The sequence below is a fragment of the Hydra vulgaris genome, chromosome 05 (genome assembly GCF_038396675.1).
Source record: "Hydra vulgaris chromosome 05, alternate assembly HydraT2T_AEP".
Classification (NCBI taxonomy): Eukaryota; Metazoa; Cnidaria; class Hydrozoa; order Anthoathecata; family Hydridae; genus Hydra; species Hydra vulgaris.
The window spans coordinates 11,978,334-11,994,195 of NC_088924.1; the positions used below are offsets into that span (position 1 = coordinate 11,978,334).

Genomic DNA, 15,862 nt, shown 5'->3' on the forward strand with positions numbered 1-15,862 from the left:
GTTTCCGAAATCGCTTGAATAGTGCAGTTGATGGACCTTCAATTGGACCAAACAAAGACATGAAAACAAGGACAACTTCCACGAGGTAATGACAGAATGCAATCCAAACCATTTAAGTTCCCAGAGTTTGTTTAATTCTAACACATACGCTATTATGAACCCCTGTATTGCTAACTGTTGTGTCGAACACAAAACCTTTGATCTGTGAACACAGATTTCATTACTCAATTACTACAATACAGGCATTTGCTTGCGCCTAACCTGTTCCTCTATCCATTTTTGAAATAGCCAGTTTTTTCCAGCGATTCCCAGTAACAATAATATCTATGCGACCAACATTATCTTTTGGTCCATCAATGTCGGGCAATATTGTGCTATCCCAATACAGTTGATATACCTAATTATACCTTAAATTAGTGATAACTCGTTTAAAGCAATTTTTTTTATTTTGAACAAATCGAATGATCAATTTAATCGTAAATTTTTAAAAGCTAAATGTTCTATATGCAAATTGAAAACACAAGGACATATACATATATGTTTTATTAATAAAATAAACTATTATTACAAATGTAATAAATTTATATGCAAGTGCTCTCTGCAATATTCTTTATGTTACATGTTTGCTGCTGCATTATGTACATTCTATATGTTCTTTTCTGTGTTTGATGCTGCATTCAAAATTCGTTCTTTTCGGCCTTCTTTGCCTCTATCTCAAGCATTACCAAACCAAGCAGAAAGTGCTTCTTCAAGAAGTTTTTTTTGATAAATTTTTTGCAGCACCTAAACATACGTTAGTTGAAATAAATTGCAAAAGAAATATTACTATAGTAACATTGCTTTTGCAATATATTTTATCCAAAAGTATGGCTTTAGGTGGTCTCGACATATTACTATAAAATATTATTATTTGATTTAGTGGGTATACCTTGTAAATCAAATCATAATATTTTATAGTAATGTGTTGAGGCCAACATAAGCCATACTTTTGGATGACCTTAACTAGCCATTTTTCAGACACTTTAATTCTTAATAAGTCTTAAATATATGCAAAAAGTTCAAAATTTTTTGAAAAAAAAAGTATTAATAACATGGAATAGGGTAAAAATACCAATGTTCTTTTCACTACTTAATATGACAATAAAAAATACTCAATAAAAGAAGAAAATAAAGAGCATATGATATAACATACTTACAGAAAATTATTTGAAATAGCTGCAATGGCTGAAATGGTTTTTTGATTTCTGGCCAGTTAGGTTATATTTTCGTGCCAGTTCATTAGAAAGTAAATACATCATGTTCCTTCCTCCAAAATTTGTTAGATTCGTTTCACCATTATTTACAAGGGCCTGAACCTGACAATAAAATTACAAAAATAAATTACAAAATCAAATAAGTAAATTAAGGTGATATATTATAGTGATTCAAAAATCATTATTTTTTAATTACATGATTTAAAAAAAAGACGTAAATAAAATCAGTTAACATTTTGGGGTTGTGCATGCTGTTTGTGTATCCCATTAGTCATCAGATTAGTTGAACCCCTGAACATAAACCGATTTCCTTCATGTTACTAATGGAGTTTACCATATCACTACCAATATTTATTAGTTTATATTTAATATATAATGGTTTATATATAATATAAACTCATAATTTATTGAATTCAGTTAATAAATAATGAAAATAACTTAACAGCATAATTTTTACACCTAAATATTAAATGATTAGATTCATATTTGTTATGATACTTTATCATTGAAAAAAATGGGTATTTACTAAATCCCTATGGCACTATTCCATGGCACTAAACTAGTGCCATGAAAGTTCAACATTTTGACCTATTGAATTTAGAGACTACATTCATGACATTCTAGTAATCTATTTGAAGTCTTGCTAAGTGTATTAATAATGTTTCATGTCTCCCACTGAAGACATGAAAAACAAATTTACTAATATCCAACTTGATATATCTAACAATATAAACCTGAACTTTATTAAATATATATTAAATGTAAGAAATACATGATGTAGTATAACATCATGTATTTCTTACATATAGTTTTCAACATTGGAGTAGTCGTGTTACAAGAAAGACCAGACACATCATTTGACTTAACAACAATTTCCAACTGGATATCAAAACGTGTTTTATTTTGTCTGTTTTGAATTTCTTTTTCTTAAAAAAAAAAGTAGTAAAGAAGAATATGAAAATTATATTATTTGTAGCAGTCTACCATGTTGCAACAATATAAACTTTACCTGATGATTGCGTGCGTACCACAGGAGTAAACAATCCACTATTTCTATTCTCAAAATGATCATCCCCTACTAACTCAGAATCAATATTTTCATTTCATATTTCATCAGTATAGCTACAGTTTTTTATTTATACAATTAACACATAATTAAATTGAAAATTGATTTTACTCATGTACTAATGAATTATTTTATTGATGATTATCATATTTAAATCTTTCAAATAAGTAGTAAAATCTGTTTCCCACCCAACTCTACCTCTGGTATTACAGGCCTAGGAAGCTTTTCTGACATCTTTCTTTTCTTTCTTCTATGATTTTTTAAAAACAATTTTTTTTAAACTCATTATTTAATTTAAAATATTATTACAGGCAATTACAGAAACATAACAGACAAGAATAGACAAATAACAGTTTGCAAAAAAATTGGTGCAATTAGAAGTACTTAAAATAATTTAAAAACAAACAGAACACCTGTTGCTGTATTTATTTTCCGAATCAGTACTCTCAATTACATCTTTGATGTTAGACAGTTTTTTTTCTAGCCTGTTTAAAAACAAGAATGTTGCTATGTAAGTTAACATAAATTTGAGGCATATAAAATAGCTTAGGCCATGCTTTTTTGCTTGGTAAACATCTATTCGACATTAGATGTCTCCTCTGCTACTTTTAACTTTTTCCAGGCTTCTTTCTCATTACCTACAACTCACATTTCAAAAATAAAAACACTGCACTTAGCTTATAGACAAATTATTTTGAAAGTAAATTGTAGTTAATATAATGTTGCATAAATTTAATTACTAAAACATATTTGTAGTATTCAGTGATGAACACAGAGTTTATTGAAAAATCAAAAATGGCAAAATCAACTAACAAAAATAAACAAAAACTAGTTATACACTACTGCATCTAAAACAGTAAATATTTTTTTATTTTTAATTAAAAAAAATTATTACTGGTTCAACAGTCCCTAAACTTGTCTGAGTTCATCAACAGCATTATAGAAACCAAAATTTATCTGCAACTGCTAACAATCGAAAAGAGTAAGTTTTCCAATCTGTTTCAGGTTCAGAACATAGCTTTTGTGCCCTACTGACTTTGCTGAAATTTGACTATGGAGGCCAGTAGCATTTTAATTCTACACACTGTCTAACCAAAGCTGAAACTTCTTGAAATTCAATTTTTTTGATTATCCAATTGAAGGGAATATACTCAGTTTCCATCTCATTGTCAAAAACCACAACAGCATACATTCCAGTAATTATGTTTCAACTATAAAACTAATAATAACCAAAATTAATTTTTAAATTGCAAAACAATAAATTTATTTTTAAACAAAGATATAATGAATTACATTCAAAAGTTAACATTCAAAACAAGGTAATAAACATTGGATGTGTATATGATGCATATGATAATATTACAGATTAGTGTTACTGATGTGGTAAACATAAAAATCTGATATGAAAATTTAAAATTAAAAAAGCAAATACAAAATCTAAAAATGTTTCAAAAGTGCATTACAATAAATCCATTTTTATATGGTAAACAAAAATATTTTTTTACTACGTTACTGGGCGGTAAACACTCATACAAACCATCAGTTCTTTCAACAATAAAAATATTTAGCTTTTGAGAACTACATGTATTTTAAAAAAAAGATCCTTTAATAACAAACTCTTCAAAAAGAATATAAACATTATCATTGCTGGCAGTAAGGTTTAAAAAATTTCTAACAATTCCAATTTTATCATGATTTCAAAGCAATTATCTCTAACACTGTTAGACATGAAACACTTCTTGTTTTGATACTGTTTGAATTGAAGGTAATGGCTCAGTTTTATATTTACAGGGCCGTCAGTGTGTAATTTACTAAAACCAACAATATGATTACATTGACAGGTATAAATATCAGCATTTTCAAAAATTCTTTTGGCTATTTGTGAACAAGATGATTGAGCATTGGGAACAAGCTTTTTTAACTGACCAAGATAACTTTTATATTTAAATGACGAGCAATTGTCAAGTGCACCATAGTGTTTTGCATCATCAGCTAAGTGTATTAATGAATGCAAATTATATACTAGCTGATCTCTACTGTATAGCTTTCAAAAGTCTGCACAAAGTATTGCAACAACTGACCAGCATACCCAGCATAATGTTAAAGTAAAGAAGTACACAATAAAATCCTGACAGTAACAGATAAGGCAATAAAATTTTGTCAATGATTAGGTAACAATAATCTTTTCAAAACCACTGACCCTGTATAAATCAAAAAATGACAGAGCTCAGTAGCCTTCCATCATCTAAATTCAGATAAGGAACAAGACTTTCTAGACTATTATTTTGAAATATATGGTGGTAAAGCAAAAAGTTTTTCTAAAATTACTGTAATAATACTTTAGAACAACCTACACGATGGTGGGCCACAAATCCATAAGTTTAAATTTTTTTGGACAAAACCCAAACAAATGCAATGCATATAATTTATTGGAAACCCATTTACCATATAATAATTTAACTTTGTGAAGGGAGATATAGCAGTATGGTGTTCTGAATCATATTGATTTAAAAAGTCTATATTAGTCCTTAGTGTAGCAGATAAGTCAGGTAAAACTATTTTTTAATACCACTCGTCATGTTGAATACATCATTCACAACAATTGTATCCATTATGTGTTTTAATGCACTTAACAAATGACCGAGATGGTGCATCACAAATAACTGCTTCTAATTTTAATTTTATGCCTTTCCAGTCTTGTCACAGATAACACCAACTTCTTGAAAACGTTTCATTTCATCAATAAATTTGGTTTGCAAGAACTGGAAAAAAAAGCAATTGGAAACACATTCTGTTCAAACTTTAAAAAAGAACCTAGAATTGGCCAAAGTGATATGTTTGAGTTATTAAACAGAGGAATATCATCGATATTGATATGTAAAGTAAAAACTGAAAGGTTTGTTAAAAGAGATTTTTTTTAATAGTAGAGAAAGCCGAAATTGCAATCCAATGTAGTAATACTCACCACCTGCAACAGATTTGGTTTTAATACGTCCCTTTGTGTGTAAAAGCGATTTAGAATCTTTAGGCAAATCTAATCCATGTTTTCTCAGAACTGGTAATAAACTGTATTAAGCACTGTGAGATATTTTAAAACTGACTGCCCATTTTCCTATATCCTTATCTAAGCTATTTTTGTTTAGGTTTATTTTTTTGTTATCAGAATCATCATTAGAATGTGCAAGTCAATCTTGATTATCATAAAATTCGGTAGTATTGTTTTCCATTTGGCATTCATTCATGTTTGAACTTTCATATAAACTTACATCAACTTTATTATCCTCTACAATTTTTGCCACCACCGCAGTAGTTTTTTGTCGTTTCATTCTTTGTGAACTCATGACAGTTAAATAAATAAAGTTGAAAATTTTACTTTACTTTTAAAAGGAACATGCCAGATATTTAAATAAGCGCTAAAATTATCTTAAGTAAGTTTAAGAAATTTTCACAAACTTTCACATGGCCCTGGGTGTGCGCACATCCAGGAAATCCCAGAAGGGACCCAGATAAATCCCATTGAAAAGTACCAGATTTACCCCGTAATGGATGCCCAGATTAACACCGTACGGGTCCCGCATGGGTGTGCTTGCTGAGTAAATTATTAAAAAGTGTAATATATATTATTTTTAAATTGTATAAACATTTGTATAATTTAAAAAATTGCCTCAAAAAAATTTTTTTTAAAAGTTAAGTAGTTTTTTATTAACTAGTAATTTTTAATAATTTCAAGCTCTGATTAGTAAGTCAAGTTAAAAAAAAGAAGGTTTTAAAAAATTCTTTGTAAAAATAGAAACAAAAACATAAAGCAATTCCATTCCAATGAGAAGATTTAATTTAACTTAATCATAATTTAAAGTAACATTATAGAATAATCTTTTTTAAAAAAATGGAAAAATAGTTTTTTTAAAACTAAGTTTTTTTAACTAAATTATAACGTTTAAAATTTATCATAAAAATACCAGCCTAATTAAAAAAAAAAAAAAATTTTAACATAATATTTTTGTTAATTTACACAAAATGCATTGATTTTAAACAATCATTTTAATTACTTTTTTATTTTAAGCCTTCACGTAAAATAAAAACTTTAGAAAAGATTTTATAGAAAAATAATTAAAAGTTATTAATAACGAAACTATTTTTTTTAATATTGCATTTAAATTGTTACAACATCAAAACAACATGGTTAAATTGTAAAGGAAAAAAATATTAAGCATTGTCAGTTACAATGTTTGATTGCACGCCATTCCTGTCCAATCCTGCTAATGCAGAATAGCAATACAGCGGTTCACTCATGTGTCAGAAAACTGTCAAAGTTTTCTAACACATGAGTGAACCGCTGTATTGCTATTCTGGCTTGCATACAATTATAAAAACGGCATCACAAGATTTACAATTTTATAACTTTTGAAAGGGTTTGTCCTTCATTTAAATGATAAAACAGGAGCAGTTGAAATACATCCAGCATACAAGGTAGTCTCGCTGTAGATGACTAAGAAACCAGTCCTCTGGAGTGGATCTCAAATTAAATGATGCTATTTTATAGTTTATTTTATATGTTAATAATGGCTTGACCTGTTAATGCTCAACCAACCCAAAATTTTGCAGAACAGATACCTATACCCAATGGACAAAAACAAGCCATGTAGAGCAATGATTCCACTTAACTTTTCAGTTTTATATATATATATATATATATATATATATATATATATATATATATATATATATATATATATATTTAAACAACTTTAAAATGTATTCTACACAATAGAGTGCTCAATGTTCTTAAAAGAACAGAGCAATTATATATTAGTAGAAAATCATTTGACAAAGATTTTTTTCATGAAAAAAAATTTTTGTTAAATTATTTTTTACTAATATATATATATATATATATATATATATATATATATATATATATACATATATATATATATGTGTGTGTGTGTGTGTATATATATATATATATATATATATATATAAATATATGCCTATATATATATATATATATAAATATATGCCTATATATATATATATATATATATATATATATATATATATATATATATATATATATATATATATATATATATATATATATATATATATAAATATATATATTTATATATAAATATATATACACATATAAATATACACATATATACATATAAATAAATAAATATATATATATTTTTATATATACATTTATGTAAGTTTTAAGATCAGAGATTATAGGCTATTTGGGCTACACAATATTAAAGTATTGGGTATCATTATGCTTAATAATATCTATGTATGCAATTATATAATTTTATGATCTTTTATCTAGTTAAGAAAATTTGCACTTTATATTTGCAAGGTAATGTAAACAGACAAAAAAAATCTTAAATCATTTTTTTAATGCAAAAGTTAGAAATAAAATGTAATTACATGTTAACGTAATACCTTATTTGACCTTATAAAAGCTTATTTGATTAACAAAAAATTTCTCTAAACTAAAGACAAAGTTAACTTATGTAAACTTTGTCTCTAGTTTAGAGAATAATAAAGCTACTTACTTTACAGCACATTGGTATCTCAGATTTTATTATTACTTGCTGGCAAACAAAGTTGCAAGGATTGTTTACAAAATGGCATATATTTTTGATGCGCTGAAAGAATACGTCATTACATTACCAAAAACGGAGTGAGCAGGTCTCGGAACATGAACACTCTCCCAAAGTGGTCTCATTTTTTTTTTACTGTTGACATCACGTGATAAATATTTGAAACTTGATTGGTTTTTGCTTTTGGCGATTCGCAAAAAGTCGAAATCAAAAATTATTTTTCGCTGCAGCGAAAAATAAAGTCGGATTTTATGACCATAAAATCCGACTTTATTTTAGACAGTATCATCACAATTGCCAGAAATGTTTTATCTGCGCATGTTTATCGACGAAAAAATTCGCACGCGCGAATATTTTGTCTTGTGGAAAACGGCCTCGCTAATCCCTCGCTAATCGCGCCTCACATAACATCTCCGTTTATTAAAAGTTAAAATCATACTATGAATATTACTATGAATCATCCGAAACAAGGCGATCCGAAACAAATACGATTATTTTATTTATACGATTTTTGTGGTTAGCGTTCCATTGGATGACTCAAAATGCGAAATGCGAAAAGCAAAAAAACACAGACCTAGAAAATTTTTGTATGCTAATACGCATGCGTTTAAAATGGAAACTTTATTTTGAATTACCGCGCCATGTTTTTTTTTAAATTAGTTTTGCTGACATTTTAACAGTTCAACATAGTTCGTTTTGTACAAGTTTTTGAATTATTCTTCAAATCAAAATGAGTAAAGACAGTTCTTTTCGAAATTCCGAAGATTTATTGGGTATTTTTTTATATAGTTATAAACAAACATCTCTTTATTTTAATTTTAAATCAAGAAAATTTAGTCAAAATTTTCTAAATTTTATTCTAAATTTTAGTCTAAATTTTCTAAATTTTAGATGTGGATATATATATCCATATGTACCAGTACTGGTACATATGTACCAGTACTGTTACATATATCCACATCTAAATTTTATTGATTTAAGAATAAAATAAAGAGATGTTTGTTTATAACTATATAATTTAGATGTTTTTTTATAACCTTAAAATTTAAATGTGGATATATATCCACATCTAAATTTTATCTGCAGTCTATTCAAGTATAATGACCACATAGATTTACTTAATAATACATACTCATAAATGATCACATAGATTGCAGTCTGCTCATGTGAACATATGCTAAATGTGATCATTAACATTATCATTGAACATTATATGTGATCACATTTAAATTATATTATAATGGTTTTTATAACGAACAGCATTGCTTTAATCGTTTCTCAGTGATGGAATATGAAAAGAAAATAATGAAAGATTATTTTATGTTTTATACAATTAAGTAACTGTTGCTTTGGCTATTTCTAAATAGATACACACCCAAACACTGCTGCAGTTTCAAACCAGGCTTCAAATTTAGGTATTAGGCACATTCTATCTACATATGCAGATGCAAAAAAAATTAAAGAACATGAAATTTTGAACTCAGTGCATTATTGTAGCTTAGAAGAAAAAAGTTATGGAAAAAAACACTGAAGGTTTGAATTGCTTTTAAAGTTTCATTTATTACTGAAGTTACTTTTTTTATTTGATTATAAGATAAATAATTGTTTATAATCATCAAACAATAACTTTTATTTAAACAGTTAGCATATTGCCTTACTAGTTAAAAAGTAATGTCATGTATATGTTAATAGTAGAGCTAAATAGAGCAAGTTTTCAGTTGCACTGATTTATACTAAAAATTAAAGCATACACAATTATGGTTGCAGTTTTATATTTCAATTTGGATTATTTTAATGAAATAAATCAAAAGGTATATTTTGAGAATAAAAATTATCTCTAATCAGGAATACCCTTCATTGAATACTTATCCAGTATTTTTGAATGTCAGCAAGAAATAGTAACAGGTATATTGTCCGGACCACATGCTGTAGAAGTGTCTAAGCAGGAAATCACTTTAGATACATAAGCTGAAGTGATAAGAATGTAAAGCAATGGATCAACTTGTTTGTCGGCTGGTAGTACGTGACTAGTCAAATCAAAAGACAAGATTGATGAAAAGTTCTTAGCAAACAATTCAGTTTTGTCTTTAGGCAATCTATCAAAATCTGAACCATGCAAGAGAGGTGAGTAACAGATTTGCCCAAATTGTTGACTCTTGATTCTACTAATCACATTCTACCTGATATAACTAATACCTGATATAGCTCTAATACCCTGCATTAGATAGATGTGGAGAGGCTATGGCCATCGCTCTTGATATTTCTAAAGCCTTTGATAAAGTTTGGCATTCTGGTCTTCTACATAAGCTTTTGTCTTATGGTGTATCAGGCAAATAACTCAATACTTTTCAGCTAATCGTTATCGCTATAATCTAGATTTTCCTATATTTATGAATAGTTTTGTACTCGATGAGTCATCAACTCTTCGTCTTCTAGGTTTAACTCTTACTTTTGATCTTTCTTGTTAGCGTTAATCTTTGGTGTTTGGTGAATCTTTAACAGTATTTATAATAAGGGCAAATCTGTTATTCCACCTCTCGTGCATAATTCAGATTTTAGTATTATACAAATACTACAATGGGCGCTAAAGAGCTAGTGTCTCTTGTGCCATCTACTAGAATTTATTCTTGTGTTACTCGTCATTCAATTAAGTCTCATCCTTTCACTGTGGCTGTTCCTAAGTGCTCAAAAAATTCTTATTCGTCTAGTTTTTTCCCTCGAGTATCAATTCTTTAGAATTAAATCCCTTCCTCATGTTTTCCTGATTCATATAATTTGCAGTTTTTTAAATCATTATCTTGCTATTCATCTTTTTCCTTCCAGTAACTTCTAACTTTAATAGTGGTTGCTTGCAGCCTTGTTGGAAGTAAATATGTTTTTTTTTTAAATCCGCCTTCTCTTGCATGGTTCAGACTGTGACCTCATCTAAGACAAAGCTGGATTGTTTGCTATGAACTTTTTAACAATCTCTTGATTCCACTAATCACATTCTACCTGATATAGCTGAATGGCAGTTTGATCCATTGCAATCACCCCAGCTTCTGTATCTAAAGTGATTTCCTGCTTAGACTCTTATACAGCTTGTGGTATGGACAACATCCCTATTTTAGTCTTGCAGAAGTGTTCTGTCGCCTATACTTTAAAAACTATTCAAAAAATGATTATCAGAAACGTGTTTTCTTGCCTGCTGTGAAGCGGTGTCTGTTGTACCTATTTTCAAAAATTCTGGAGAGCGATATGATTCGTCTAACTACCATCCCATTAGTCTTCTTACTATCAAAAGTTAGGTTTTTAAGTCTTTAATTAACAAACACTTAATCTCTCTAATTGAATCTAATAACTTTCTGATATGAATTTTGATCTTCTAGTTCTACTGCTGATTTGTTAACAGTAATAACCAATAGGTTGTGCATTAAAATGATGTAGGAAGGTTAGGATGCAACACATACGTGTTAACACATTGACAAAGTGTTAACCCGTTGAACAACGTGTTAACACTTTATTTTACAGAAATATTTTACGGATATTTTACGAAAAGATTTTCCGGATTTTTTAAATATAAAAATAAATAGGTTTAATATTAGATAAAATAACGACAATGCTTTCTTTATTTTAGAATCGTGGTGGAACGCATGGCGCCGCATTCACCCGGTCCCAAGACCTAAACCTGGCGTATCACTTTTGGATATCGAATGGTTTTAAAGATTCTCCCGGTTTTGCTTGGGGATGCAGAAAGTCTTAAAATAAATTATTACTTATAATATAAATTCTCAATAAATTAGTTTTGTTTGTTTTGGGCTTGTTGGAAACAAAGGTGTTGTTATGCTCTGTGTTATGAGAACATTAGGACTTCTTAGAGCACCTAAATAACTAAAAAAGACACAGTACATCGGCTAACGCCCGATGCATTGTGGTAGTAATATTTATTTAAATCTAGAACACATAGTTTGTTGAGCGCATATTCAAAAAAACTAAAATCTTATATGAACAATAAGCCAGAAATTATTACTCAATTTTAAAACATGGCTACCCGTTTAACAAGGCAAACACCAAAGTAGCCTTGCTTTAATACCTAAAACCATATTAGAAAGAAATTATAACTCATGTTTCAGCTATGAGGAGAAGTTAAAACAAAAACATTTAAATTCTTATAGCTCAAGTTAAGTACAATCTCAAAGAAGCTTTATAATAGCTCATAGAGAAAATAGTTAATGTTACATAATACATAGTAATATAGAATAAAGTAATATTTGTTATTTTCTAGTCAATTTACCATAACTTTCAGCAATAATATCTCCTAGGGCCATAAATTCCTCACAATTTGATTTGATCAAAAAAAAATCATATGCATGCAAGGTTCTAGGGAAAAATTAAGCTGCCAAAAATCAACTTCTGATGTCAACCAGCTTTTACAAATTACACATTACAACTGGTGTTTTGGTTTCCTATGAAAAGTAAATGTATTTTGCTTTCCTTAAGGTGATTCCTATATAATCCTATATTGATTAAGCAATAATTTTTCATAAGTAGGTACAGAATGTGTAAAAAAAACTATTTTCGAACTCCAAAAATATATTGATGATCATAGAGGCCTATAATACTCAAAAAAACTCTAAAAATAGGGTTTACTAGAAACATGATTACTCATGAGTAAAAGCTTGTTTTTCAAACTTGGTATACTTGTGTGTACTACCTGTATTTAGTGCGTGAGTTTTTTTTATTATATGATCTTGTTTCTACAAAAGTTTATGCTACAAAACTACTGAATTTTCGAAAAATTCGCTACTTAAGCCTCTGATCTTAGTTCCCAAACCCTTACTTGAAAATTATATAAAAAAAAAAAAAACTCAGGCACTAGCAGATCACTTGTAAAATAAGCCATGAAAATTTCAAGTAGTTATCATTACTAATTCAAAAGTTATGATGTTTTTCGTTAGAAAGTTTTCTTGAAAAACGATATGCGGAGAGAATCAAGAAACAAGAAAAAATAAATTGTTTTTACAACTAAAATCTTCCTTTTAAATAAGTTTCTCCTCCCTCTTTATGTAAATCTTGATCCAATATACCCTTCTTGATGGCTTTTAGTTTTTTTCTTCTTGCTTTTGTCTTATCTGATTTTTTAATAAGTAAATTTTGGATGCTGCGTCGGTTCACTTTTTCAGATATAGTATTAAAACAGACACCAGTCTGTATTCCAAGTTTTTCATACACTTTAACAAGTCCAAATTGACCTTCGTTGAATTGAATAATAGCACTCTATACACCTAACTGTAAAATTGATCTTTCTACAAAGACATGCTTTGGACATTTCATCCAGATAATATTATTCAGGGACTCGTTAGCATTTTGAGTTTCCCCGTGGATGCACTTGCGAAGAAGGTCATCATTTGAAAGATCCTGGAAAATCTTTGGCAAGATAGGAAACATCCAATTAATTCTTTCTTTATGTTTTTTAAGTTTATTTTTCTTATAACTACACCACGATTCCTCCCCTGGTGGACAAAACATGTGGCGTTTATCTAACTTAGAAAAGTTGGTACAATGATGAAGGATAGCACCAATCCACTTTTTCATCGTGTAAATTTTTTCATTGTTACTGCAATTTAATTTTAGACTTCTTCAAATGGCAATACCATAATAATTTGTTATTGAATTGATGGATTTGTTTGTCAATTTTCCTTTTCCGCCTAATGGTGTAGAGGTATTTTTATATTCTTGTACTAGTGTACTAAGTCAAGAACCTATTCGTTTATTTACATGTCCAATACAATCAAGTTTAACAGGTGTAATAAAAAACTGCGTCTTCGTAGGGTTTGGAATTAACTTATTTGAAAGACTGTGTGCTTCATCTTCAAGATCTCAGTTTATTCCGACTTACAGATTGCTGGAATATATCAATAGCACCTGAGGATTCCATTGCTGACTTTGACTTGACTTTCGATGGTTAATTTTACAACTATGTTTAACTTTCCAATTTGTATACTGTGTTGTACCTTTTTTACCACCCCATATTATACACTGTCAATGTTTTGATAAAATAATAACATCCAAACACTTTCCTTTGCTTACTGCTGTCACTACACCGTTCAATGAGGAGTGTCCTCTTTTAAAAAAAGGTCTAAATTTACTGTGAGTCTTAGAGTTTGGATTTAGGCGCGATATTTCTGTTAATAACTAGTTGCTACAAACCATGTTTTACTTGAATTAATAAATTTAATTCATTGAAATTTTTGTAGAAAATATGAAAATATGTAGAATTACATATATTACATAGATACATTAGCTAATATATCTATGTCATAGAAATATTACCTAATATAGCTATGTAATGGAGTTATGTAATGAAGCTATGTAATGGAGTATGTAAGGTACATAAATAAGTCAGTGGTTAAATATAATTTTTTTTTAGTTCTGTTTACTATGTCATATATATTTGTCACATTTTGTTTATCAAATAAGAGATATTTATCAAGCTTGGTCATTCCTTTAAAATTACCTTTTTTAAACTAAAAAGAAAATTCTTCAACATATTCTGAAATTAAATTAAAAAAATTATTTTGCAAAATTTATACAAAATACCAACAAAGTCATTGCTGCTTTTTTTTGTTGCTTTCTCGCGAAAATATATTATTTAAAGACATTTCAGCCCACATTCAAAATTAAGCTTAAGTCGTTGATCTTTTTGTTTCGATTAAGTAAAATAATAGTATATTTTTATTTGAAAAAAAATTATCTCCTTAAATAAACATCAAATTTGTATTGGTACTGGTTCAATAATATTGCTAGTTAAATTTAAGTTTTGCTTTTTAAACTCAAAGATTTAAAAATAGTGTTGTTAAAATAGTGTTTGTTTACGTTTTTACTTTTTTACCATTTCACAGTTCCAAATTTTATATCGGAACTGTGAAAAGGTCTATTAAGTGTTTTCTAGATTCTACTGAAATCAACTCTACTGATATTTTGATGCAGGCAGGAGTACAAGTTTTTTTTTTGGATTCTTTTATCTCAGATTATTTGATTTTTTTAGTAATGTCAATCGGATCAACTCGAGATATTCGATCATGGACACATCAGATCTTTAATTAGTTTTCGTAGTTTTATTTTTCCAACTTTTCTTGATTAAAACTACTCTTTTATCACTGAGCATTTAAAAATATCTATAACTAGATTCCACATCTAATCTTCTTAAATCTATTTTTCATTCCATTGCTATTGAAGCTAAAATACAATCTACATCGCACTATATTACTATAATACAATTACGTTTTCTTTTGATACTAAATAAAGTTTGGCTTAAATTACTTTTGGTTACCATTTTATAATTAATTTGGTTAGGTTTTTATAGCTAATAGGTTGGCTTTTTTCAAATCTGTAGACTCAAAGGAATTGCTCCAACCAACAATGCCACAGCAATGCTAAACTTCATGGGTGGAAACAGGGATAGGGCTTGTTGACAACGCAGATACTTTAGAGATATTTCAGAGACTTTTGTCACTGTATCATGTATAAAATACAGATGAAAAAAAATAAAATAAATTTAAACTTTTTTTGAATTGGTTAAACTCTTATATATATCTCGAACGTAATAATTTATCAAAGCATTTAAGGGTAAATATATCCTAAACAATGTATTACAACCAAATTATGACAAAATGTGCCTGCTAATATTTAAGATGGATTTCTCTAAAATTCTAACGCACTTCAGTTAAACTTACTAAAGTTCAGCTTCAGATAAGAAAATCGACTTTTTAAACTCTTTTAGAAAAAGGCTTTCAATTGCAAATGTATAAGTATTTGCTAATATAAACTACATACAAACATACTATAAACTACATGCACATGTATGGATACGTCATTAAAAAATCTCTTGAACTTATTTTTACATTACGTTTAGTCATGTGAGTTTGCTACAGCCATTTTCTCTGATTTATCCCTTA

General features: G+C 28.4%; 3 long non-coding RNA genes across 3 annotated transcripts; 1 reads left to right on the forward strand and 2 right to left on the reverse strand.

Annotated features, from left to right (window-relative positions):
- Positions 1-528: 528 nt before the first annotated feature.
- Positions 529-8,033, reverse strand: LOC136080568 (uncharacterized). The gene is made up of 3 exons (XR_010638534.1): positions 7,878-8,033; positions 1,197-1,355; positions 529-783 (listed from the first exon to the last, which is right to left on the reverse strand). It is a non-coding gene; the product is annotated as an uncharacterized LOC136080568 (long non-coding RNA).
- Positions 1,690-3,208, reverse strand: LOC136080571 (uncharacterized). The gene is made up of 2 exons (XR_010638538.1): positions 2,263-3,208; positions 1,690-2,179 (listed from the first exon to the last, which is right to left on the reverse strand). It is a non-coding gene; the product is annotated as an uncharacterized LOC136080571 (long non-coding RNA).
- Positions 8,034-8,522: 489 nt separating the features above from the next.
- On the forward strand, positions 8,523-11,625 carry LOC136080570 (uncharacterized). The gene is made up of 3 exons (XR_010638537.1): positions 8,523-8,698; positions 9,293-9,458; positions 11,542-11,625. It is a non-coding gene; the product is annotated as an uncharacterized LOC136080570 (long non-coding RNA).
- Positions 11,626-15,862: the final 4,237 nt, after the last annotated feature.